At 41.2% G+C, this 27,418-nt stretch overlaps 1 protein-coding gene across 2 annotated transcripts in view; it reads left to right on the top strand.

Moving 5' to 3' along the window:
* Positions 1–27,418, top strand: part of SV2C (synaptic vesicle glycoprotein 2C) — a 234,603-nt gene that overhangs the window by 7,015 nt on the left and 200,170 nt on the right. The window contains exon 1 of one of the 2 annotated variants that reach the window (XM_004766847.3): positions 24,710–24,988. The exons of the other annotated variant lie outside the window; for it this stretch is intronic. The gene's annotated coding sequence lies outside the window, so the exon portion shown is untranslated. Of the gene's footprint in view, positions 1–24,709; positions 24,989–27,418 lie in introns of those variants that run through there. 2 annotated transcript variants of the gene reach the window in all.

The following is a 27,418-nucleotide window of genomic DNA, read 5'->3' as shown; positions in this document are numbered from 1 at the left end:
TACTTTCCCAGGAGCACCAGAGGAAGCTGGTGTTTCAATAACTAACAGCTTTCACTATATACTTATTTTGCTTAGTTTTCATGTTTATTTTGTAATAAAGGGCCTCCATAATTATGTCATGTGGCTCTAGTGGTATTATTGCTTTTACTCAAGGCAGAGCAGCATTTTTGGACAAAACAGGACATCATACCACAAAGAACAGAAATTCAGGAATCAGACAGCTCATGATGAATCCTGACTAATTCCACCACTTATTAACTGTGTAACTTCGAGCCATTTATCCAACCTTTGGTTTCCTCGTCTGCAAACTGTGGCCAGGAATGGTACCAACCTCACAGAGTCATTATAGGGATTAATATATGTAAGGCACTTGAAATTAGGCCTGACACATAGTAAGCAATTGATTAGTATTTGCTTTGATTGTAAGAACCATCACTCATATCGTAGACATTGGTTAAATGCTACCCAACTTACTCAGTTAATATTCACTAAAATGTTTAGGGTTGATGACCTGCTGTAAGTGTTATTTATTTGGTCTTAACACAGGGTAATGATGTGATTTCCCTTTTCTTCCATGATTAAATACATGTACCTTTGAAGGTAGAGGTTAGTGGGGAGGCGTATGGGGAATAGGCGCACCCAGCAGGCAGACTTCACTGGCAAGCAGAAGAGAGACTGTAGAAAACTCCTGGGGATCTTCCCAGTCAGAGCCTAAGAGGACTAGAGGAAATGAGTCCCAATAAAAATAGAGTTTTCTCCCTGAGGACTAGAGAAGGCTAAAATTTGCATAGATAAGGCAGTGTTCCTTCACTTGTTTGTTCATTAGCCATTCATCCATTTCTGTACTCTTCTCTTTCTCTCTTTTTTTTTTTTTTCCCCTAAAAAGGATTTACCACCTTAGTATTCCTCCCCCAATTCCTGATCAGAACCTTCCAGACCATTTATAACTCTGGCATTTAAGTCTGTTAGTAAGAAGACCTTGCTCTCACTGATGCCTTTTTATCTGTAGGCACTGGAATTAAAGCATCAAAAGTGGCCTCTAGCAATTCAGAATTGTACCAAGTAATAAACCCAAGATGAACCCTAAATTTAGAAAAGTGATTTTCTTCCTGATCATCAAAGTGTGATAAGGTACTTCTGTAAGGAAAAGCCACTGAGAGGAAAGCGTCTCTACTTTCCTGCTACTTCTCTGGATTAAAAAACAATAATAACCAATCTGGATCCCAAAGTAAAGTATAAATACATATATCTATATGCAAATTTAAAATGTTTGTAGTTTTAAAAATTAAAAGCATAATCAACACAAAGATAAATTGAACATGGAAATTAGTAGCCACATAACATAACAAATTATGTTTTTATAAAAAAAATTCACAAATCATTGAGAAATGTAGACTTCGCTATTCGTTAGGAATAAGAAATTCACAAAATGCCTTCTAATTACTTAGTTAATGTATACCAAGAAAATGTCCAACTGTACTAGTAATAAAGAAATGTCAGTAAAAACACAAAATACCATTTCTCCTTATCAAAACAGCAACTGTTTAAATGATAATACTCAGAGCTGTTTAAGATGGTATAGATAAAACCATCAATGGGAGACTCAACTGGTTTTTAGGATTTAGATTAACAGTAGGTGTCACATACATGTTTATTCCTTAGATCCAATAATCCCACTTCTGGAAGTCCATTTGAAGTATTTAAAAATCTGGAAAAGCTTAGTCAACAAAGACCTCCATCACAGCATTGCTTAAATAGTGAAACATTTAAAATCACACAAAATTAGAAGATGGACTATGTATTCCATTCACTACAACAATGAAAAATAATGTTTTCATAATTTATAATATAAGAGAGTCCTGTAATAATGTTAAGTGAGGGGAGCAGGTTATAAAATATAGCGTGATTGCAATTATATAAATACCATGTTAAAAATCTAGGCATCACACAAAAAGAAAAAGAAATATACCAAAATGGCACATAAAAAGTTGTTTCTGGGTGGTGGGACCAAGTACAAGGTTTTCCTCCTTTTGATTTATCTGTGAGTATGTACATCATCCACACAATCTGTAATAAGGATGTTTATCTATTTTATTGGAAAAAATTTTGGGTAATTGAAAAAATAAACGAGGAAAAGAAAATACGGGAACTTTCATTTTCTCTCTCCAGCAGAGTAGAACTATTTGTTTTCTCTGAATTGTGGCCACCTGTCCCATTTGTGGAGTGTAGATGCTAAATCTCATGTCCTCCTAGCCAAGGCTCTCCCTTGCGATAGCATCATTGGCCTGCAAGATCAAGCCATTTGAGGTCATATTAAAAACTAAAAGGAAACCCCAAACATTTAGTGCTTGTTTTTGTTTTTTTTTTTTTGTTTTGTTTTGTTGAAATCTGACCTTCTAGTCACACCTGAGAAATTTTCAAAAATTCGTTTTTCTAAAACATTAATTCCAACCTTAGTTGTTTGGCTGATTACCTTATGCTTTTTGAGATCACCATGCTTGAGAAAGCTTTCAGTATTATTCATATTCAGGGATTGTGGGCATAAGTAATATTCTCCTCCTTCCTCACTTGTGTGAACTGCCCTTATGAAGAGCAGTCTATAATTGGAAGGTAGATAAAGAAAGTACTGCAGTATTAAAACTTATAAATGGCTAGCGACTCACTTGCTAAAGGTTCCAGGCTGACTTCTATGGCATGATGGGCTCTGGGTGTCATCTAAACCTCCTAAGATTCTGAAGCTCCAGTTCCATGACTACCAGGACCTCGCATTAGGAAAACTACATGTCTGTTATGTTTCATCCTTGTGGGCCCATCTAATGGCCAGAGCACTGGTCAGGTCATGTGTCGAGTGTGTCCAGCACGTTATGCTGCTAACTTCCTGGATTCTGAGTAGGGTCCCAACCAAGGCTGGTCTTTACTGTGAGAGGCCCTTATTAAAACTCAGTCCCTACAGTTTCTCCCCTCTGCAATCTTTCTTCCAACAGAGTCCAATTCTAAAGTAGCTATTACTTTAAAATAAAATATAAGAAATAAATTTTTGCTGCATAATAATTCTTGTTAACCTCTCTTGGAGGGCTTACATTATTATAAATTATGTATTATATGTAATATAATGCTACATTATCATAATAGCATATAGTAATACTATGCCAAATTATTATAACCATGTGTTTAATAATATGCTAATTTAAAATATTAGTCCCAGAAAAATAAAACATTTCAGTGGAATTTCAGACATGGTTATTAATCAACGGGGGAGAGATTTTTAGGAGTCTGAACTTCCCATATATCCCATATCACACTCTAGCTGAAGGCTGTGCAAGATATCTTAATTCCTTATTTTTCAACATGGGCCAAAAAAAAGAAAGGAACACTCAAGTATTTCACATAACTGTTGTGGATTCTAAGATCTCTAACAAGCATTCATCCCTGAAGAAAGGTGATCTTTTTTTGTTTCAGGTGTCATTTGTCTTTTCAGCTCAATACTTCAGGTCATGAATATATGTCACATTGAAACTCGCTGATTGACAGAAGCTCTGTGAAACAATGCTAGTCTCTAGAATTGAAATGAGAAAAATATAGTTTTAGTCTGGACTGTACCAGCCATCAGATCAAAATAGCAGATATTTTGATTCTGAGGTTCAGAGGTCACCTATCATTCAGACCTCAGTTATGGACTTGGAGAAAGTTAATGATTGGTGTGTGATGGTTGGGCTCTTCTTATCTGGGATCACCTAGTGAAAGACCCAACGTGACATTTTCATTATCCAAAATCCTTTTGTAGGAAATAATTTTATAATAGCTTTGTCTTTTACAATATCAAAAGAAATGGTTTCTATCTCCAGTTCTGGTCTGGAATTATCATTTTGTCAAACATTGACCAAGTTTTTTGTTTTGTTTTGTATTGTGTTGTAGGCAATTCAGTTCTGTTTCTTTAATACTCATTCTCTGTCAGTTTTGAGACCTGCTTCGAGGAGGCAGTGCATGTTATGGAAAGATTACTGGATGCTGTGGACCCAACTTTGTGACTCTGGAAAGTTCAATTTCCTTTGTCCATAAAAAGAAGATCCCACCATCTGTCCTATAAATCTTATAGGGTGTGGTGAGGATCAAACATAATGATACGTGTTAAGGTACTATGGAGATAGAAACTATTAATAATATTTAATCATAGGAAAGAAGTTGAAGTGGCAATCCTTCACTCACATGCTAAATATAGTAGCTTTCAATTTTGGTTCTGCTGCTGACTAGACATGTGACCTTGAAGGTTAAGCTATTTAACCTCTCAGACTCAGTTTCTTCCCTGGTAGTGCCTATTACTTAAGGGTTTTGTGGGTGTTAGGGACTATAATGCATGTAAAACATAGAGCAATGTGTGTGATGGCTGCAATTACCATCATCACTGATGTGGGTTAAAGTCTCACCAGCCAGTCTAATAATTTTGGTTGTGGTTTATGGCCATTTTGGAAAGTTATAGTAAGCAAAACTGTTTTCCTTGAAACATGGTTGATGTTCCTGAGTAATTTGAATTATCCGGTAATTATTTTTGCTGTATCCTTTATTTGACTAGAGAAGTATTTATAGGGACTGTTTAATGGTCAGATCTATATTTTAGAGAGAACATTTCTTTCAGGTATGGTTAAAGTTTGTTCCACACAAAAGTACCATTGCAGTGTATTTGATTTTTTTTCTCTTGTTTGCATTTATTTATTTGATAAATCTTCTATGAGTTGGACATTATGTCTGTATTAACACCTGCATTGAAGGTGCAGACTGGAAGCTGGCTATGGTGAGAGGGAAGGTTTCAAGGAAAAGCCCCAAAACTGTCTCTTTGCCTAAGCGATTTCAGTTGACATGACTATGAATAACTCAGGCATAGTCTGAGTTGGAAGTAAGAATTATGCCCTGTTTGTTCCAAGGGCAGCCCATTTCAGGACTTTGACCTCCCCAGGGGGTACCAACCTCGCTCCCCCCTCCACCCCGTTCCCCCCCTCCCCCGCCCACCAGTCATCTCAAGCTCTTTGGAATGCTTGGGTAGTCAAGTGCCAGGACAACTCCAACCTCTCTCTGATTCAGTCCCACCTACACAACTGAAGCCAACCCAGAAACCAAGTCAGGATTTTTTGGTAGAAAATCTCATTTCTATGGAGCAGCAGCTTAGCGTGAAGAGAAATAAATGTTGGTGAAGACACGCTTTTAAAGTGCTCATTAGACTATGGACACAGACTAGGAACTTTCTAAGAGCTGAAAGAGAATATTCCAAGTACTGAACATTCTATTTTTTCATTATTATAAAATTAAATTTGGAACAGAATAAATTGGGAGATAATTTGCCTCATAATATGAGTGTCACTAGAAGTTGAAATTTGAAATTAGTATTACAAAGCAAATCTAATCGCAGTTTTAAAATACCAATAAGAATACTTCTAGATCACTTCTGAACACTAAGGTAAGTACCTATAGATTTTATAAAACTCAGTGATAATATTCTTTTATAATATCCTACCATGATCTTGTACATCTATTCAAATGTGGAGGCCTTAGTATGAATGTATTAAATCATTTCTGAAGTTTTGTAAGTGATCATGCTGACTTGGGATAAAGAATGGAATGTTGGGGTCCATTGTTTTCTATTATTAACTGAGTATTTTCCATTGCTTCCATTGCTTCTATTCCCAGAAACAAATAACTAAAATCAATTTTCCATATTATTTTCTAATAATTCCTCAAGGCCTAGATTTGTCATCTTTATTCCAGCAAAGAATCTAGTTTGGTTCAGGAGATAGTTACATTAGAAAGAAGGTGAGAAAAAGCTGCTCACTTCCCACCTCAAGTTGTATTCTGTGTAAGATTTACTTTTAAATATGTGAAATAATAGACCAGGTCTTTGCCTTTTTATACTCTTATTTTGGGGATAGAGAATCACACATCATTATTCTTATAAGCTCATAGGTACTGACACCCTGCCATATGCAGGATTATATAAGGTACAGATAGAAACCTTCCCATTAAACGGTGTGCTACTGTGTTCATTCCCTTGAAACTTTGTTTCTAAAATGGATATTTTGAAATAAATGTACATCAAGAGAATTGCAAAAAGGGTCAAGTAATCTACAGAAAGATATTCATGTCAAATACAAGGCAAAGATAATATTTTCTTTATGAGGAGTTGTGTACATTTTGGTTCATTTTTTTACCCTCTTGGTACACAAAACCAGGAAGGGATATTTAACTGAATAGTTCAAATGTTCCTGAGTTTTCTTTATCTCTGATGCTAGCTGCTTATTGGCCCCTAAAATATTTATAAAAACTACCATCATCTTTGTCTAATAAAAGCTGAGTAGGTTTTTTATTTGACGCAATTTTTAGAGTATGGGAAAAGAGGGAGGGAGAGGTCTGATGGATGGTTGTGTGAAATTAGGTATCAGGATTTTATTGTACCTGGGAGGGGGAAATGATTGCTATCATTGCTTTATAGCTCTTTACTCTGGTGAATTGGCAGAAAATATTGAGAAGTAGAAAAGGCTCTTTATTTAGGACCATGTCATATGCTTGGGTCAATTTGAAGATGAAAGTATCAGAAGTAATGTTACGTTTCTCACCATGGCAGTCAGCCAAGTAATTGGAGTTGCTTTTAATTAAACCCTAGTAAGCTCTTACAGAGGTGTACAGAGACCAAAGCAGTATCTCTTTTGAATTGAATGGACTTTGCTGGCCAAAGCAGGCACTCAGATGTACACACTGTGGAGAGATGGAGAGAGTCATCCAGCTTATCCACCATGTTGCCCCGTCCCAAGGTGGTAAGCCCTTCCTTCACACTATATAGTTTCCTTAACTGTCTGAACACTTTATGCAGTCCAGTGTAATGACCTGCTTTGCAATGGATGATGATAAAATTAGTCCATGCCTCATCAAATATGATTGCTTGTATCTGATGAGGTGATTACCCCTCCACAGTATTCCTCTCCTTCTTACAGCTGTTGGAGAGTTTACCACTATTGAATGGTCTTGCTCTTTCGCTTCATGTGCTTGTGAGAGTCTCTATTTTGTGTTCCACCTCCCCCTAGGAGGAAGATAAAAACTCTTTCTCAACTTTCTTTCTTTCTTTCTTTTTTTAAGATTTTATTTATTTATTTGACAGAGATCACAAGTAGGCAGAGAGGCAGGCAGAGAGAGAGAATGGATGAAAGCAGGTTCCCTGCTGCAGAGATCCTGATGCGGGGCTTGATCCAAGGACCCTGGGATCATGACTGGAGCAGAAGGCAGAGGCTTTAACCCACTGAGCCACCCAGGCGTCCCCCCAACTTTCTTTTTAGCCAAGGCACAGGTATGTTTCCTGGGTTCTGCTGACCCTAAGACATCTTTCTAAAGAAAGTGGGAAAGCAGCCCTAGCAATAGCCATTTCCTAGCAAAGAGAGGAGGGAGCTAGCTTTTGAAGGCAGTGGTGGTGAAGGTTCTGGCCTTCCATCAGTGGTGTGGTTATGGAATCAGCACCAGGGTTCGTGGCTATGAAATCTTTGCTGGAATATTCCATAGTGTAGTTCAGATAATAACTTCCACTGTGTAGGCTTTAAGCATGATCCTTTCATCTTCTTTCAGAGATACTATAAACTACTTAATATCCTTTAATAGAAACCTTTTCTATTTGAATTGTCTCGTGCTCTTTTGTTTGCAACTAAGAACTCTGAGAGATTTAGGGATGGAGAATTTTTTTAAAAACAAGTATTTCTATTCAACACTACCATTTTATAACCCTGCCTGTTCAAGAGATTCACATTTGATGCTTAAAGGACTTCTTTTTTAACCTTGTTTCTAAAACATATTTGAAGAAATCTCAATAACTTTAGACAGTTTTATGTGATATTCAGAGAGTGATTCAGAAAGGCAGATGTGCCCTGGGTGACTATGAGCATTGTTAATCAAAACATATATAAAAAACTTAAAAAAGAATAAAGTGAATAGTCCAGGAAGGGAGTGGGAAGATGTGGAAGGAGAACAACAGGACTGCATGAAGAGTGCTGCAGCATAAATGTAAGGCTGTGTGTTTTGTATACTGAATGATGATCCCTCAGTACTGTGCAATGTGGAGGGGAGATTAAAGCTAACACGAAATTTCAGGACAGGGGAGGATAGTGTGGAATGGAAATCTGGGAAAGGATTACAGATAAAAGTAGATTGCAAATCTGCAGGTAACGGCCTTCTTCAGAGAAATCACTAGCTCAGGCTCTAGACATAAAAGGGAGCAAGATCATGTCCTCAGCAGGTCTCCTCCCGGGATGTAAGAGCCTTCCCTGAAGTGTAATCTTGCCAAAAACAAAACAACGCACACAAACAAATCAAGAATATGTTCATTACACCTGTTATGTAAGCAGCTTTTTCTTCCTGGAGTGAGTCCCTTAGCTTAAGGATCTCTTTTAGTTTTGTACATTGCATGTTATTTTCTCCATCGTCATCCCCCAAAGCCTATATCCAGTTCTCCTCTTTTTGGGCTGTTTTGCTAGGTTCCACTCAGAGCAAATGCACATGAAATTTTTCCTGCCTACAAGGAGTTTGCAATTCAGAGCTTAACGAAGGCCCCCCCGTCCTTCTTCCTTCCCTTGATCCCCCATGGTAGAAACCTAGTTTATATCCTGGCAGGCGCTCGATTGTGATGGTTGGAAAGTTGAGATCAAGCCTCCCTTAATTTTCCTTCCTTAAACACCAATGTTCTGAGAACATCAGAATGCTCTTTCACTGTGCATATTTTCTTATTGTTAGAGTGATTTTAAGATGAAACACAAGGAAATTCTAAAAATGACATACTTATGAATAATCAAAGGAACAACATTGAAAGCTATTTTCCCCTCTTCCTTTTTGTCAGAAGTATTTGATCTAGAAGAAATTTAAAAAGGAAAACAAACATTGTAATTTATTACTATCTTTGATATACAATAGGTCAGTTTTGATGGTGTTCATAGGTCTAATTTAATGCCAAACTTTAAACTTCACTCGAAGCGAAGTTCTCTGAATGCTTTGATCCCCCAGTAATATTGTGTAGAATAGAAAAAAGATCTCAAGGAAGAACAAAATACTGACCTAAATATTCAGTGTATTAGCTTTAGAAAATGAAAACATTTATGGATTTTAAAATATGTTGTCCTTTGCCTGATAACATTTTCTTAGAATACATTATCCAACAACAACCTGTGACTTAAAGTAGTAAATGGAATATTCTTTTTTAAAAAATAGTATGTTTAAGTGTCCTACATCAAAACCTCTAGGCCAGAGCACCAAACATCTGCCAGAAATCTTAGAAATCAAAGACTTATAATAAAACGCTTGTCCAAGTTCCCTACACGTGGAAATTGACAGGTATTGAGATAGGTACACAAAGCACAATCATTCACATCTGTTTAATAAGCCATCTGTCTTTAATGAACTTTACAATTTATTTTTTATTTTCTTTTTTCTTTTTAAAGATCTTATTTATTTATTTGACAGAGATCACAAGTAGGCAGAGAGGCAGGCAGAGGGAGAGGGGGGAAGCAGGCTCCCTGCTGAGCAGAGAGCCCAAGACGGGCTTGACTCCAGGACCCTGAGACCATGACCTGAGCCAAAGGCAGAGGTTTTAACCCACTGAGCCACCCAGGCGCCCCATCATTTTTTCTGATTACAAGGAAATAGCTCTTACTCTTTAATGAAAGGATAGAAAAATATAAAATATTTTTAACATTTTACATATTTCTTTTTATGATAGTATTAGACATAGAGTACATGTATTAAGATCATACTGTATATATAATTTTATACCATGTGTTTTTTTCTTACTATAATGTAATGATTTGTCTATGTGTATTCTCTGTGTATGTGTTCTCTGTGTGGCATACATACGTATACTACGGTGTGCTAAGCCAGTCTTCTGTTATTAGATATTTGGATTGTTTCCAGTTTTGTGCGGTTATAAATAATACTGTATTGAATAGCTTCATGGGTGAAGTTTCCTGTTTTTTAGAGTTCCATCTTAGGAAAGAGTTTGAAAGTGGATCATGGCATCACTTAGTGGAATGGTGTTAGAGCTCTTTCTTGGCCTGTACTAAAGATTATTTCCTTAAACCCTCAAATAGTGGTGCCAACTTAAATTGCTATCAGGGGCTTATCAAAAAGAATAGTTCATGAGAATCTATTACCAGTGTCTGTGCTGTCTTATCGTCTTATGCTCTTCCCCCTCTTAAAAAATTGAGGTTTGTATCAAGGTATGTTGTGAGGAAGAAAAATATGCAACTCCTTTTGTAGAGGCATTGTTGAAGACATGGCATGGTCTGTCACTTACTCCTTAGGACCACATAGGGAAGAAACTGCCCTCAGGTTTCATCGACAAGGAAAGCTGTGACCCTCCCACCCACCCATAAACAGCTGGTATTCAGTCCCATGAAGCCCTGCAATGGCACGTATTTCTTTCTTGGACCACTAGGGGCCAAGAAAGCCATTGTGACTCATTTTCTAGCCTCATGGAAGACTTATTCTTATGTATTTATTTGTTTATTTTAATTCCAGTATAATTTGCATATAGTGTCATATTACTTTCAGGTATACAATATAATGATTCAACAATTTTGTACATTACTCAGTGCTTATCATGGTAAGTGTACTCTTAATCCCCATCATCTATTTCACCCATCCCCACCGACCTCCCCTCTGGCAACCATCAGTTTGTTCTCTATAGTTGAGAAACTGGTTTTCTTTTTGCCTCTTTTTTTCTTTATTCACTTATTTTGTTGCTTAAATTCCACATATGAGTGAGAATGTATGGTTTTGTCTTTTCTGGGTAATTTATTTCACATAGCATTATACCCTCTAGATCCATCCATGTTGTTGCAGATGGCAGAATTTCATTCTTTTTTATGGCTGAATAATATTCCATTGTGTATATATACCACATCTTCTTTACTCATACATCTATTGATGAACACTTGGCCTGCTTCCATAATTTGGCTGTTATAAATAATGCTGCAATAAACTTCAGGATATATATATCTTCTTGAATTAGTGTTTTCATATTCTTTGGGTAAATAAATACCTGGTAGTGGAATTACTGGATCATATGGTATTTCTATTTTTAAATTTTTGAACTATCTCTGTACTGTTTTCCATAGTGGCTACACCAATTTGCCTTCCCACCAACAGTGCAAGAAGGTTTCTCTTTCTCCACGTCCTCACCAACACCTGTTTCTTCTTTTTTATTTTAGCCATTCTGACAGGTATAAAGTGAGATTTCATTGTGATTTTGATTTGTGTTTCCCTGATGATGAGTGATGTTGAGCATCTTTTCCTATGTCTATTGGCCATCTGGATGTCTTCTTTGGAGAAATATTGTTCATGTCTTCTGCCTATTTTTTAATGGATTATTTATGGTATTTTTGTATTGAGTTATATAAGTTCTTTATGTATTTTGAATATTAACCCTTTATCAGATATGTCATTTGCAAATATCTTTTCCCATTCCATAGGCTGCCTTTTAGTTTTGTTGATTGTTTCCTCTTCTGTGCAGAAGTTTCTATTTTGATATAGTGTCAGTAGTTTATCTTTTAGGAGGCTTATTCTTTGAACTTATTTGGCTTTGATTTGATTTTCTTAAAAATAATTTTTATGCCATTAATTATATTTTTTAAACTGCTTTAAATTCTTAAAGAAAATAGATGTGATCTAAGTTAATTATTAAGTAGTTTTCACTTAAGGGGCACCTGAGTGGCTTAGTTGGTTAAGCAGCTAACTCTTGGTTTTGGCTCAGGTCGTGACCTCAAGATTGTGAGATGGAGCCCTGCATTAGGCTCTGCATTCAGTGGGGAGTCTGTTTGAGATTCTCTCGCTCACTCCCTCTTTTCCTCTCCTCTGCTCACTCTCTCTATCTCTCTCTCAAATAAATAAAACCTTTAAAGAATAAAAATAAAAAAATAGTTTTCATTTAAGACTTTGTTTGGTGATGAAAATACATTGTTGCTTTAAATTGTGTTTTATTGATTATTTATCAACTATTTTTAGTTCCCCCTTGGCAGTTTCCAATTTGTTCCTTTTCCCCATTTATCTCCTAAGGCCTTATTTTCCCTCTGATAATTTGTATGACTATTTTGTGTAGTCAGGCTATTGGAGCTTTCAATCTTTTTCATAATTTGTTGAAAATAATTGCTGGTTTTCTTTCTTTCTTTTTTTAAAAGATATTATTTTATATATTCGAGAGAGGGAAAGAGCAGGAGCTGAGGGGAGGAGCAGAGGGAGAGAGAGAAGCAGGCCCCCTGCTAAGCAAGAAGCCAGATGCAAGGCTCAATCCCAGGGTCATGGGATTATGACCTGAGCCAAAGGCAGACACTTAATTGACTGAGCCACCCAGGCAACCTCCTAGTTTTCTTTATGATTTTGTATCATTTTTATCTTTAAAAAGTTCCCTTGCTATTTCATCACATTCTCTACAGCAGGCTTTAGAAGCACTCAGTGCATGAACTGATGGATAGTAGAATTGATAATAACAGTATTATTTGTAATTTTCTTAAAACCACTTAGGGTCCAGTAGTAGTCATCTGTTACACTCCACTGGCTTTACAGACCATTTTATGCCAATGCCAAACTGAATTAATTATTGCACCTTATTATTTTGGGGGAAGGGATGTTTAGTTACTGTCCTTTTACCAAAACTACCTAAGCAATTCTTACCTATTTTATTTTTCTGGGTACACTTAAAGTTATTTTGATAACATCCCCCCAAATTTCTTAAGTTGTATATATTTTATTAAATCTCTAAATTGACTTTGGAAGAATAGACATCTTTATAATATTCAGCTTTCTATTTAAGAATGTGGCTCCATGTATTCAACTTTTAAGTATTTTAGTAAAACCTTATGATTTTATTCATTTAGTTCCCACAATTCTCTGGCTAAGTTTACTCTTGGGAATTTTATATCTTCTCTTGCTTTTGTGAATAGTATCTTTTGCTATTATTCTTTTTTTTTAATTTATTTTTTTTAATTTTTTATTTTTTATAAACATATATTTTTATCCCCAGGGGTACAGGTCTGTGGATCGCCAGATTTACACACTTCACAGCACTCACCAAAGCAATACCCTCCCCAATGTCCATAACCCCACCCCCTTTCTCCCAACCGCCATTATTCTTTATAATGATTATTGTCAATATATAGAATACATATTGATCTTTGGATATTTATCTGTATTTAGCCATTTTTCCATAATTTTTTTCTTTGTATTTATACATATAGAGTCTTAAAAACTACATGTAATGATAGTTTCTTCTACTTTTTTTCCCTGTGATTATTTCTTAAATCTTTGATCCGTATTTTTTTTTAAAAGATTTTATTCATTTATTCGACAGAGAGAGAAATCACAAGTAGGCAGAGAGAGAGGGAGAGGCAGGCTCCCTGCTGAGCAGAGACACCCCGCCATGTGGGGCTCGATCCCAGGACCCTGAGCTCATGACCTAAGCTGAAGGCAGAGGCTTAACCAGTTGAGCCACCCAGGCGCCCCAAATCTTTGGTCCATAGTTTTATTCCATTGGCCAATACTTATAAAACCAAGGTAAGTGGTACTGATAATAATGGGCCTCTTTGTTTTTTTTTAAACTCCTGATTTTAATGGTAATACCTCCAGTGTTTCCCCAATAATAATATGGCTGTTGGCTTGATATAAATACATTTTTGAAAATGTATGGTCCTATACCTATGTACCTATATCTATTTTCCTATACCTATATCTAGATTTGTAATAAGTCAAAAGTGAGTATGAGATTTTAAGAATTAACATCTCATCATATATTGGGATACAATAGGACTTACATACTGACTGCATGATTATTATTAAAAATTTTTTTTTTAAGATTTTATTTATTTATTTGACAGATATCACAAGTAGGCAGAGAGGCAGGCAGAGAGAGAAAGAGGGAAGCAGGCTCCCTGCTGAGCAGAGAGCCTGATGTGGGGCTTGATTCCAGGACCCTGGGATCATGACCTGAGCCAAAGGCAGAGGCTTTAACCCACTGAGCCACCCAGGCGCCCCGAAAAATTTCTTAATACTAAACTATACTTTCATCTCCATGAAACTAGTGACACGATGGTATACTCTTTTTCTTTTTATTGTGTCAAAATCAACTTGCTGGCATGTTATTCAAGATTTTTGTATCTATATCTGTTTTGAGATCGATCTTTAGTTTTTGTTCGTTTTGTATTACTGCTCTGAGGTTTTTATATCATGGTTTTCCATTTTCATAATTAATTGAATAGCTTCCAGTGTTTGTTTACCCTTCAAAATAGTTAACATAGTAGCAATTATCTGATCTAAAAAGTTTAAGAAAATAATATTGTTTCTGTTTCTATTTATTTGTACCCTGAAACACTCTAAGGAGAACTGTTTTCTAAAACCTATATAAGGGGATAAAGTATAACTAGGACAGAATAAGCATTTATAGAAAAGGATCAAACTTTTACTGATACTAAAAATGGAAAAGAAAAGTTCCCTTGAGATTGCTTAAAGGTTGTGCTGCCTGATCCAGTCACCACAGCCCTCACAACCACCCCACACTAATATATGCTGGATTTTTAAAAATAATATCCTAATATGACAGCTGATGGCATAATATGAAAGTATAATTAGTAAAATTGGCAAAAAGCAAAAAAAAAAAAAAAAAAGGAAATCCATCTCAGATAGTTGCATTCTCCCACACGGTCTGCTGCAATACAGTAAGTATAACATTTGGAGTATCAAATGGATGCATTGCCTGCTCTGTGGGACCTTCATAAATACTATTTTATTAAAGCTGAGCTTTTTTTGAGGAATGAGCAGTAAAACATTTGAAGTTGTAATCACTCTCTGCCAAGAATCTGTGGTGCAGATTTTCTGTACAGGTGCCATATGCTTTGAGACTCAACTAAGGAAGCGCAGGTCTGCCATCTTCTTGCAGGCCACTTGCCTGACCTGTGGCTACTCGGTGGGTCTGAGCCTGGTCCCTCATTGCTCTGTCCTCACACCCAGCTGCACCCGTGAGAATCTGTAGATTGACTCTTGCATCAAATGACCTTCTACCTTGCACTCTCTAACTTCCATTCAAGGCTTCAATGCCCCTGTTTGTCATTCAGCTGCTCTGAATTGAATATCTCTTGTTTTGTCTTGCACAGAACCACTCTGCCCTTCCTCTGGGAGCCACATCCTACTCTCTTGGTGCTCAGTCACCCTTTCTCAGATTCTCTGTGGTCCTGGTGGGCATGTCCATCTGGGTGCCCTTGGCCCAGGCCTCCATGTGTCATGTGCCCCAGACTGTGCCATTCAGAGTCTCCTGAGAATCCCAAGCTAGTCACACAAGGGCTAAAGGCAGAGGCAGCAGAATCATTCCAAAGACAGAGCCCTAAAAGAGGCTTCTCAGAGTTCAGCAATCTACTGAGCAATCTACTTTCCCAGATGTGGCCTTCAGTTCTTCCTGTGGTTCTGACTGACTCACTTTTCTTCCAGTTTCTCACCGTTTTTGGCCCCGGTTAGTCTCAGGTTCATTTTCTGTTGTTTACAGACTCAACACTGTCACAGGCCTCATATCTGGATTCTGTGTAGCCCCTTTGGGTTGTCATCCCAGTTGTTCTATCTGCTGACTAGTCAGTCACCTTGGCTGCATTCCTGGAAGCTGCCTGCCAGGTCACTCTCTATGCTCTCCAGCTGGGAATCTAGTCCTGCCCCACATCTAAGACCATCCCAGGGCCATAGCACCCCAGCCCACATTAAGGCTTTTTTTCCTCTTGGCAGAGGAGACCAGGCACAGTGCCCCGAATTCCTAGGGTATTTCACCACCCTGACTTCTTATCACATCTCTGCTGCCCACCGGCCTGTGTTCTAAGTGGAGTTTTGCCAACTTGCTGCTCTTGTTCTAAGGATCCTCAACAAACACCTGGTTTATATGCAGATGTTTCCAGGTAAGAGGAAGAGGAGGTGCCCACCACAGAGATAACCATGCTTTTAGACTCCTATCCAGACCTGTTCTACAAGGCAAATGTCTACTGTCCCTGGGACCCAGGCCTTCTGCAAGAACACATGTAGCAAGTTGTGATGGTGGTACTTAAGTATCCTTTTTTCCCTGGTGAGGATCTGTATGTTCTCTGTAAATAATATGGAGTCCTGACTTCTCTAGGACTCTCAGGTCTCAGCATGATAACCTCTAAGAACACTGCCCATTCCCACTGATCGATTTCTGAACTGGCTGTCCCAGGGTGTCTGAATCTTGTCTTCTTCTGTAAAGGTGGTGCTTGGAAGGTGGCAATAGAAATTGTATTTTGCCGAAGTGACATTTAGTCTATGTGTTAAATTGTAGCCATCTTCTTGTGTCTTATGAACACTGTGTTCTGTGACTCTTGTCTTAACTATCAGGATGATATGCCGAGGAAATCTCTTCACTGAGCATTCCAAGAACCCATGATCTGGAATATCTTCTACCCATTTCTGTGCCATTTCTCATTGCCTCTAGGAAAAGCTAAAGATAAGTGTTTTGGGGATCTCTTTAAAGGAAATCCTGGGCCAACTTCTGTTCTTTCAAGGGGTCTCTGAGCCTACATCCCTAGGAACACTTTTGGTGACTTTGTGGCCAGATGATTCCATGTTGGCTTGATAAATAGAAAAACCACTTATGTAACCGCGGTGTTGCAGAGGAAGATAGGAGGCCTGAAGTGTGCTTTTTAGCTAGAGGGGAGAGGAAGAAGAAGAGAATAAAACCTGATCCTGTCTTTATTTAAAATTGAAAGGGTACTTTCTGAAATGATTTTCTGTTAGATGGGTACTCTCTGAAATTTTTTAAGAAAATAAATTTCTGCTTGAGCTCTCTGCACCATGAAAAAAAAAAAAAAAAGAAATGAGCTCCTTCTTTTGAAAACAGGAATTTCATGGCAGTTAAGGTGACCTCTGAGGTGGTGAGTCAGAGGGACAAGATGGAGCCCACCATACTTACAAGGCATGCCTAAGAACCCGAATCTGCTGCTTGTGGGATGAATGAAAAGGGGGTAGAAAGAAAGGAAGAAGCTTCTTCCTCAGCAGGTCAGAGAGCAGACAATGGCCTCATGGCCCCAAACACTGAATTTTGATAAAATGTAACTTAGTTCTTATCCCAAAATGAGACTGTCTATTCCCTCCCTTGGGAATAACAATAGCCTGGGATGAGATTGATTTGAATTTTCATCAATAGTAGAGGTGGGAATCTACTTTCTTGGTATTTAAAGAGTGTGTGAGGAAGAGACACTAAGCTTCACCTAATCCATCAGGCCCCGTTATTAAAGAATCTTTAATTCTGGGCTGCAACTGCACACAGAAATGAGCTTAAGTTTTAGTAAGGGAAATCAAGTGTCCATATAGGATATATCATTATGCAGGTTTTTATGGCACCCACAAAACTCTTCGTGGGACTGGGAGTGGAACAAAGGCATGGGTAGTTCAAAAATATTTTTATCAGCAGGGAATAGCTTTAACTTAAGTGTAGAGCAAGAGAAAACATGAATTAGACCATTAATATTAATACCGTATGTTTCCATCATTAACATTCATAGTGTTGCTACATCTTAAAAGAAAAAACAATTTCTGACCCAAAAGTTGGTCAGGACCAATAGCTATGCATCATGCTAAAAACAGAAGTGAACCTAACTTTTTGAGAGCTTACTACGTGCATTTTTAATAGTTAGATCATATGGGGGAAATCAGCATGTCTATTATTAAAATAGAAAAGCTGAGTGTTAGAACACTAATTTGGAGCAGCAAGATGATACAAGACAAATTCTGAACATGGGGACAATAACTCCCTTGAGCAGGAAAATAATTTCGTAGAATTTAATGTATTAACAAACCTGTGGGAGAATGTTAAAAAGGAAAATCCAGCCAGTGATAATATGAAAGACCCAATGGGAATATTCAGATTTGAGCTATAAATCATGTAGATACAAATGATCCATAGCACTTATTACAGAGCTTGGAGCAGCTACAGAAGTCAGAAAAAGAGCAGGAAAAATTTCAGAGAGATTGCTTTTGCTACAAAGTGGGTGTGTTTGTGTGTGTGTGAGCTTTAACCTAAACCAAATTAAAATGATAGGAGTGCTGGAGGTTTCTCATGGTATCGTACTATTCCCCCTCCAAGAGGTATTGCAAAATTTGAAGCTGTAAATCTCTTATACAGAAGGATTCTTAATAAGTCTCATTTTGGAAAGAGATGTTCAAGACAGAATGTAGACCATTAATTAAATGTTTGAACAATTATTCAAATGTATTTAACACCTCTCATATGGAAAGCATTGTGTCAGGGAGTTTATGAGCTTTCAAATGCTGTGGCACTTCAGGAAATGAGACAGGATACTTATAGCCAAGTTGATAAGTAATGAGGCCATACACAAAGTAGAACCTAAAAACTCTCAGTGTGCAGAACTGATTTTGTCTGCCTTTGCACAGTGGCTGTCTCTGTTTGGGTTTAGGGTTTGATTACATGTTGTTTCCCTGAGAATCGATCCTGCGAAGTACAGTGAGCAGGTGAAGAGGTGAGTTAAGGAAGGGAGGAAAGTCAGTGGCTTATTGACTTAAAAATTGGTTACCATTATGGCCAACTGGAGGCTATCCTACTGAAGATCCTCCGAGAGACTATATAGAATGTTCTCATGGGGCGCCTGGGTGGCTCAGTGGGTTAAGCCGCTGCCTTCGGCTCAGGTCATGATCTCAGGGTCCTGGGATCGAGTCCCGCATCGGGCTCTCTGCTCAGCAGGGAGCCTGCTTCCTCCTCTCTCTCTCTCTGCCTGCCTCTCTGCCTACTTGTGATCTCTCTCTGTCAAATAAATAAATAAAATCTTTAAAAAAAAAAAAAAAAAAAAAAAAGAATGTTCTCAGAATTGTCCCTTTGTGGGGAAGTACATATCTGTCCACTGCCATCCTTCAGTCGGTGACAGTTCCCTAGGCCCATTGTGCATGCACCAGGATGGCTGAGGTCAGAGAATGGCTAGGTCATCCTGGGCGCCTTGTGATTCAGTGCTTCCTCTGTGTCAGTCTCTCAGGTGGGCAATGACATGAGACATACGGACAAGCTGAGGCATTTACACTTTACTCAAAGGTACTACACAGTCACTGAGAGACTTGGAATGAGCGAGTTCCCTACTCACAGCTTTACTGTCTCCTGGGCATCACTAAATTAATGGCCAGGACAACCCATGTTGTGTGAGATGGTTCCAGTTTTGTCTGCCACCATTTAGGTATCAGGAGCTCCTCTTCCTGGCACAGAGACCTCAGGAATACAACACCCCCTCTGTGTCTTATCAGTAGTCACATGCACTGAAGTTAGACACTTCCTGAGTGACAGATCTACTTTATTCAAGACATGCAGATACAGGGAGCAAACCGTACAGAGGGGGACAATCAGGGGCCCACAAAGTCTACCCAGGGTGTGGCCCTGAAGAGATTGATTTCCTTTCATTCATCTCTCTCTTTCTTAATAGGAAAGCTTTCCAAACATCAAATTCTGCTGCTTTTTACCCCCCACAAAGTCTCTTGTGGACATTTCTCCTCCCTTCCCCATCTCTGCCAGAGCACAGACTCCCAAGAGACATGTTCTCTTTCTCGCTGAGCCACCAGGGGAAGCCAGAGACCTCTTCAGGCTCTTGTTTCCTGACCTTGCCTGGTACAACTCCTTCCCTGGCAGTCTGAGCAGAAAGTCTTCCAGAATCTGAGTTTTCACTGAGGTTTTTTTTTTTTTTTTTTTTTTTTACATTTTCAGCCTTCCATCTGGACCCTAAAAACTTCCCTTGTGCTAAGATCCTGAAGCCATTCTGGCTTCAAGAAAATATTTGCCAAACACCTTCTATGATTTAGGGACCAACAGATGAAGACATCCCTCTTGTTTTCTCAGCAGAAATGAACCCAACACACAGCTCAGTTTAAATCAGTAGATATTTGTGGAGAATCTACTATGTACCAGACACTTTTTTAGAGTCGTGGATAATGTAAGAATGTTTTCAGCTGTGAGTAAAGGAAATCTACCCAGAAGCCAGAGAGAAAGGCATACACTTCAATCTTATAGTTGTTTTTTATAGATCTTAAAAGACCTGGCCAGGGAATAAAGGAGATTGGTAGCATGATGTCTGGCAGAAAAGGAGGGTACTGATGATTCATGACCCTGCAGCACAGAAGTTCTAAAGTTTGACGTTATTTGGACATAACAAAACTCCCCCGAATCAGGTACAACTTTCTTCAGGACATATGGGACCATATTAAATTTAATTCACTACTTCTTGAATTTATTTTTCAGTCAGTAATTATTATTAATCATAATAATGATTATTGCCATTAAGTCTTTAAAGAAAATATAATCCATCTAGTTAGGAGTTAAATTTGGTTATGCAGTGGTATGAATTACATGCCTTTCTGTGAAATACAAAGAAACGTGTTCTTAGAATTCTGTGTAAAATCATTTTGGTAAATATACGTGTACAACAACAAAAAAGATTGATCCCTGAAAAGAATCAAGGTTCTTTAATGAAGGAGGAAGTTGTGTTAAATGGGTGTGGAAGTTGGATTGAATGTTGGTAAGATAATCAGTAGAATTGGATAGGTTTTCATGTATGATTGGTTATTCCTTGTAGTTTCCTATCACCTGCAAATATTTATAAGCTTGCCTTTTATTGTTCTTCAAGTAAAGGAAGAGCTGTGATTAATAATTCCAACATCTAAAGTCTTTTCTTGAAGAAGGACTGAAGTTTCTTCTGTTGTATCTGCTGACTCTCCTTTATGGTGTGATCCTTCCTTGTGTGTTTAGTTAGTTTTGTGTGCTTCATCATTTTCTAGATTTCACTAAAAACTTATTTGAGGGAATATTTTTGAAGTCTAAGATAAAGGGGAGCTCCTCCAGAAAGTATTTGCATTTCTTCTGCCAGGGCCTTGGGAAGTTACCAGCCCAATATTAAACTGAGTTCCATGGTTTCATGAAAATTTAGGGCTGCAAACCCAGCCACCAAAGGGGCACAGAACCCTTGCTTGCTCAGGAGTAAGGGTAGTACTGGTTGGAATGAACATCTTATGTGCATTAGATTTGTGACGCTTAAGGTAGGATTAATGTTTAGGGAGTGACCTTGAATTAGGAGCTAAAATTGTAAGGAAAGGTGCAGAGTGACATGGAGGCCTGAGCATAGCAGCAACACTTAAAAGTGTACAATAACCTGATGAAGTAAGATTCAGAGCTATAGGTTTTTGGGAGAAGGGAGGAATAATGTTCTGGAAGCAACACTGAGGAACAAGAAGGATCCCCACTTTTATCTCCTGACACAGTGATACAAGAGGTTGAGAGGGAGAAACCAGTCATCACTTGTGAGGACTGTGGAAACAGTTTTTCTAGGGAGAGAATCAGGCTTACATTAGAGCAGGAAGTGGAGGGAACCTCCAGAGAAGAGGCTGAAGATATAGGGCCTTTTGCTAATGGTGGATTTTGCTTTCTAGAAGGGCAAAACAGGTTCTAGGAGCTGGATAGGGAGAAAGGGACATATAAGATGTGCTCAGTCTTATGAACATCAACATGTAGGAGATGAGAAATGCACTTGAGCTGCTTGTGGTAACCAACATAAATAGGCACTGAGGGCTTAATGAGATTAACACTGGTAGACTCAAGAGTCTTGGGGAAGCTGTGAGCACTGAGGGTGAGAAGGTTGTCTGCTTTGTTACTGACCCCCAGTGATGAAAGTGAGGAGAACTGAAGTGATGTAGACTTGGTCCAAGTGCATGGAGGCTCTCTTGAGGTCTCTGTTCTGGAAGCCAGCTATTAGTTACCCTAAGCTTGCAGGAATATCTTAAAGAACGAACACTCTAAGGCACAGGCTTGGGAAAACCTCACTCTGGCTACTAAAAGGGGAAGGGTATTAACATTTAATCTATGTCCACTGTGTGCTAGGCACTGTGCTTCTTATGTTGTGTGATCAAGTTTAATCACCACAGCGTCTGTACTTAGTATGAATTATTTTTATTGAATCCATGTTGCAGATGCAAAGATAGATCTCTGATGCTCTTTAGCTGGGTTTAATGGCTTACCTTCTAGCATTCTCAGCAGATACTGCACTGAGGAATAAAATTCCAGATTGGTAGGAGGGTAGTGACATCAGAGCACTGGGATTTTGGGGAGACAGGAGACAGTGTAGGTGTTCCCCTTTACCCTCCCCCATCAGCTCCTACAAGACAAATGTTTTTAGGAGAGAAAACACATCCTTATAATGGAGGTGTGAAGACTCTTTTGAGTGTTGTATGCAATAGGCCTGGGGTGTACCAAATGGGACCCTAAAAGGGCAAGTTGAAGAATCTTTGCATCCCATCGTCATGAGAGAATGTTTGTTGTCCTCCAAAGACACAGCATTAAAATGCCCTTCTCTAACACAAGCCGGTCTTAAACTGAACATTTCTCAAAAATACACAATTGGGAATTTTCCTGTTGGGGCTGTTATCTTCAACTGCATCAAGTCATGAGGGGCACCTGGGTTGCTCAGTGGGTTAAAGCCTCTGCCTTCGGCTCAGGTCATGATCCCAGAGTCCTGGGATCGAGCCCCGCATCGGGCTCTCTGCTTGGCAGGGAGCCTGCTTCCTCCTTTCTCTCTCTGCCTGCCTCTCTGCCTACTTGTGATCTCTGTCTGTCAAATAAATAAATAAAATCTTAAAAAAAAAAAAAAGACATGAAAACTTGGCAGCTTGAAAAATGTTTATACTCCTTTAAATATCTTCCATGGACAGCACAGGGAAATGACTGAAGGAAGAGATAGCATGGCACAGGGCACATTGATCATTCATGGTTTTCTGAACATCTCTCATTGGAGAAATAATCCATTATCATGTGACATTTGGGGGAAGGTTCTCAAGAGGGGACCTGTCTGTCCATTTGGAAACCCAGTGAATCACCAGCATGTTTTGCAGTTGAGAGATCAAAAGCTTTATGTGTAATAATATGCAGGTGATCTGGATAAGATTTATAATTTTTTTAATTTCACAATTTCATTTCCAATGCTGGATTTATTTGGCATTCCCATGAGATATATTTTCCTTCTCATGGTAACAGCACAATGATTTTAGCCTAAATACTTATTTAACTTAAATAATTTGCTTATGTAGAGGGATCCATGAAATGCAAATAAGCATGTTCCTAATTTTCATGTTTCCTGATCACCTTACAGTGCTACATATGGTTGCAAACTGCAAAGCCTTTAACCCAAAAAAACCCAGGCAGGTTTTCAAAGACCAGTGTACCAAAGCAAGTGTAGGTTAAGCAGGACAGGGGAATCATAACTTAAAAGAGTTCTTGAGCGCCTGAAATGGAGAGAAGGGAAGATTATAGCCAAGGACTGCATCTCTGTCTTCCTCTTTCCACAGCATCATGCATAGTGATACAAACCAAGTTAGAAAGCTCATAGAGCAACACTGCTCAGAATCCAGCCACCTCATTCCCACCAGCTTCTCTGGGCAGGAGGCTGCCTAAGATGCCTTCTCTCTTTTCTTTCCAGCACAAGTACATGTAATACTTATATTTGTATTTGTATCTATACACGGATCCATTCAATCATCCAGGCATATTTACAGGAATAGTACACATTGGGCAGATAAGCCGCGCGCGTGCACGCGTGCGTGCGTGCGTGTGTGTGTGTGAGAGAGAGAGAGAGAGAGAGAGAGAGAAAGTGTGTGTGTGAGTATACCACCCACCGCATCCCGCTCAGGCATTGCGCTTTGTCTTGCCTTCGGCCACTCACCCCTAGAGCAGTGATTTTAGGAAAGACACCTGCTGGTGTGTCCGCTTCCCACCCTGCATTCGTTCCATGTGAGCACGGAGCCGGCAGGGTCAGGGATTTGGGGAAGCCCAGCTTCTCGCAGTATCTGGGTGGCACTGCGCGAGATGGGGGTGACAGGTGGAGAGCTGGGGGGGGGCAGTCAGAGGCTAGCGGACGACTACACCCTCCTCTACCGCGGTGGAGTGGCAGCGCCAGCCTTGGGTAAGGCGTCGCCCCAGTCGGCTTCTTGGAGACGCCGAACCCTGCTGCTTTGCAATGGGGAAGCCCGATTTGGGAGTCTCCAGCACGCCAGTGGTACTGAGTATACAAGTAAAATTCCCGTGCTTCCCTCTCCTTTTAAAATATTCAGTAGTTTCCCCTAAAAGAGCCCCTTCCAGTGTCTGCCTGTGGATCCGGCTGTCTGGGATCGGGCTGTCTGGTCCCACCTGGCATTAGGGAGACCTCAGGCGCCCAGCAAAGTTTGCTTTTGCTGCGCCCCAAGTTTCCAGTCGCTTGTATGCCCGTGCGGAGGTGGAGGGTGAAGGAACTGGTCAACTTAGCCCTGCCAAATGGCTCTCTGGAAGACGAGTTGAGGTTAACAGTCAGTCCCAGGCCCAGAAATAGGGGGCAAACCCTCCCTCCCCTGGCAGCAGCTAGGTCCCGCACTCAGAATTCCTTGGTGTCTTGGGGGACCAGACTAGGGGCGCCGCCCCCAGTACACCACTCAGAGTCACGCTTTACCCTCGCTGCAAACTCTCGGAGCCATGACTCCTCCGAAAGTACTTGCCACTTGGGGGTGGCTCCGCCCCTCCCCCCATGCCCCCGGTTCCACGCTGCAGCAAGACCTTAGCACCCCGACTTCCCGGAGCCAGTCAGCCCGCCCCGCACCGAGTCGTGCGCCGCTCCCGCCTCCCCTGTGCGCGGTGACTCCCTTCCTGCGCACCGCTAGTACTCTCGCCACGCCGCCGCCCGGCACTGCAGCACCGAGGGGAGGAGGCGCAGGCGGAGGAGGGGGAGGAGGACCGCAGCGTGCAAGCCCGGAGCCACTTTCCCGCCCCTCCTTTCGTCGCTGACACGCTCGGAGGAGTCACCACTCCGCGCGCTGCAGGCGAGAGTGGCAGACGGAGGCGGCCCCAGGGAGCGAGCTCGAGCGACGCCCGCGAGGCAGCAGCTGCAGCGCTGACACCACCTAGAGCAGGGGGTCCCAGGCGGCCAGAGCGGTGAGTGAGGGACCCCGGCAGCGGTGGCAGGTTTTCCAGCCGCCGCCTAATTTCCCTTCCGGACCCGGGAGCCGGGTGCTGCAGCGTGGGGAACTTTTTGCTGCCTTGTAAAAGCGCAACTTTGCCCCGCGTGCCCCTGAGGAAACGGTTGCAGGTGCCTGGTGCTGCCCGGGCGGGTGCTTTTTTGTTGGGGCGGGACGGGGGAATTCAGGGTAAAGCAGATGAAGTGACTCTCGGATGCCCAGGGTAGGTCGGGGAGCCGGGCGCACTTTAGCCCGGATTCCCGGGGGACGCTGGAGGGCGGCAGCCGGGATTCGAAAGCCGCGCCCGCCTTCCGTGGGGACCTCCACAATACTTTGCTTACGTGGATGGACGGGGAGGGTGAGGTTGAATCAAAACAAGCAGCTCCGAGCCCCAGCCAGGCGTCCCACCTGTACTCCGACCCCAGCTTTGGGCTCAACTTTCCGGCGGGGATCCCTCTGCAGACCTGCGGGTGGCGGGAGAGCAGAGGCAGCCAGCCGCATTGGGCGCTGTGCGAGCCTGAAAGAAGCCCCGGGGCTTAAAAAACTATGCCACGGATGTCCCCGAAGCCCCCGTCTAGTGTCTGCGCGAGAACCGGAGAGGGATGGAGAACAGGGAATCCCGCGGGGCTGTGGCTGTTTGTAAGTGCCGCACTTCACTACATACACGACGCCTTTATTCAGCAAAACCTACTGAGCGCCCACTGTGCTCCAAGTGCGGCGAAATAGACGGAATGGCGTGAGGCTCAGGGCGGGAGAGGGGCTATGACCCATAAACGAGCTACCTGGGTCATTTCAGGTGGCGGTGAGAGCTGTGGCGGCGATCACTCAATACACTTGACCCTTTCAATGATCAGACTCTTTCCCTTCCGCCTGGGTTCTAGAACTGGGAACACTTTTCTTCAGCTTGTCGCGGGGACCCTCCCCAGAGCTGGGCCCATGAAGACTGCAGAATATGGAGATGAACTTGTGGGGCAGCGGGCACCCCGCGGCAGATGCACAAAACCCAGGGCCTTTCTGTGGGCGTGCGGGGACCTTAGGCGCCGGGCGCGCGGGGGTGGAGGGGGTGGGGCTGAGTCACAGTGGCAGGAGGGGCCGCCTGGACGGCTAGAGTCGGCGGTTGTGGGGGGGGGGCGCTCACGTCACCCGCTGCGTGTGCTAGTGATGCAAATGCAGACCCGCGAGGGGCAGGCGCGGGTGGGGGCTGGAGGGGAGGTGGCGGAGTCTTGATCTGGAAGAGCGCGCGTGTGCGTCAAAGTCTCTCGGGTGATGGATGCCCCGCAGCGCACCCCGCGCAGACAGCGCGCACCGGGCGGGGCTGCAAGGCGACTGTTGGGGGTTGGGGGTGCGCTGCGGCCCCGGCGGCGAGGAAGGCCCAGCAGGGCTGGGTCTGCGGGCCGGCCCGCAGCTCCGCAGTGCGCCACAGTGCCGGGAAGGCTCCGCAGCGGCTAGGCTCTCTCCCGGGATCGAAAGATGGGGCGTCTTTTAAGGCGCCGCAGCGGGAATGCCCTGATGGCTTCCTCTCTCAGCAGACTGCCTTCCTAAATATTTAGTTGCTTGATAGCAGGAGCAAGTTGTTTCAGTTTAGCCATAATTCTGGAAGAGCATTTGGCATTCATCACTTTGGCGTTCACGCGTTTTCTGGGGCAAGTTCCGAAAGGCCTCGTGCTGGTGGCAGGTTTTCATGTGAAAGCTTTGACGTTGAGGTTCATGAGATGCCATAATGCTCATCCACCCCTTCACCATTCTTCAGGTTTGTCAGGACACCTGGCCTCTAAGTGGGGCTTGAGAATGGCTTTCAATATAGTGTGCGGCATTTCTCCTTTAGGACAGAAAAATGTGTGTTAAAAGCATTCCCCGGGGGAAAATAAAAAGCCCAATCTATGTTTCATTTTATTTATTATTATTTTTTAAAAAGACCCCACTTCTGGAAGCCTCCTGACAAAGGTTTTTCTACTGGCTTTGCTGAATGACTCCAGATTTGCAGGATATATGGCAAAAGGATTGAAAGGGGGGAGGTGGAGGGGAGGAAGGAAGGTAAAAAGGAAGGCAGTCATCAAAGAGCCCAGAGACAAAGATCCTAGTCCTGGCTTTTCCAAGCGTTATGTTATAATCACTTCTGACAAGTGACTTATCCTCTTGGGTTCATCCTCCCTCCACATTTGAGAAGTCTGAAAAATAGCTCAGACTAGCTCTTACTACAAAGTTGTTTTGAGGATAGAAGATGATGGTCTCAGCTTTGTGCCTACAAATTCTCTATGAATGGAAAATATGAAACACAGTCCCTTTAAGGGAAAAGGAAAACAATTTTATCTTTTAGAAAATTCTGGAGACATTCACCAGTGCTGTTCTTTTAATGAAATTTAGCTTTCAATGTCAGCAAATGCAGACAATAGACTTTTCCTAACAG

Source organism: Mustela putorius, unplaced genomic scaffold (assembly GCF_011764305.1).
Source record: "Mustela putorius furo isolate JIRA1106 unplaced genomic scaffold, ASM1176430v1.1 tig00537350_pilon_pilon_pilon, whole genome shotgun sequence".
In the NCBI taxonomy this organism is placed as follows: Eukaryota; Metazoa; Chordata; class Mammalia; order Carnivora; family Mustelidae; genus Mustela; species Mustela putorius.
The sequence above is the reverse complement of the archived record's forward strand: the minus strand, read 5'-3'. Positions and strand labels throughout refer to the sequence as shown.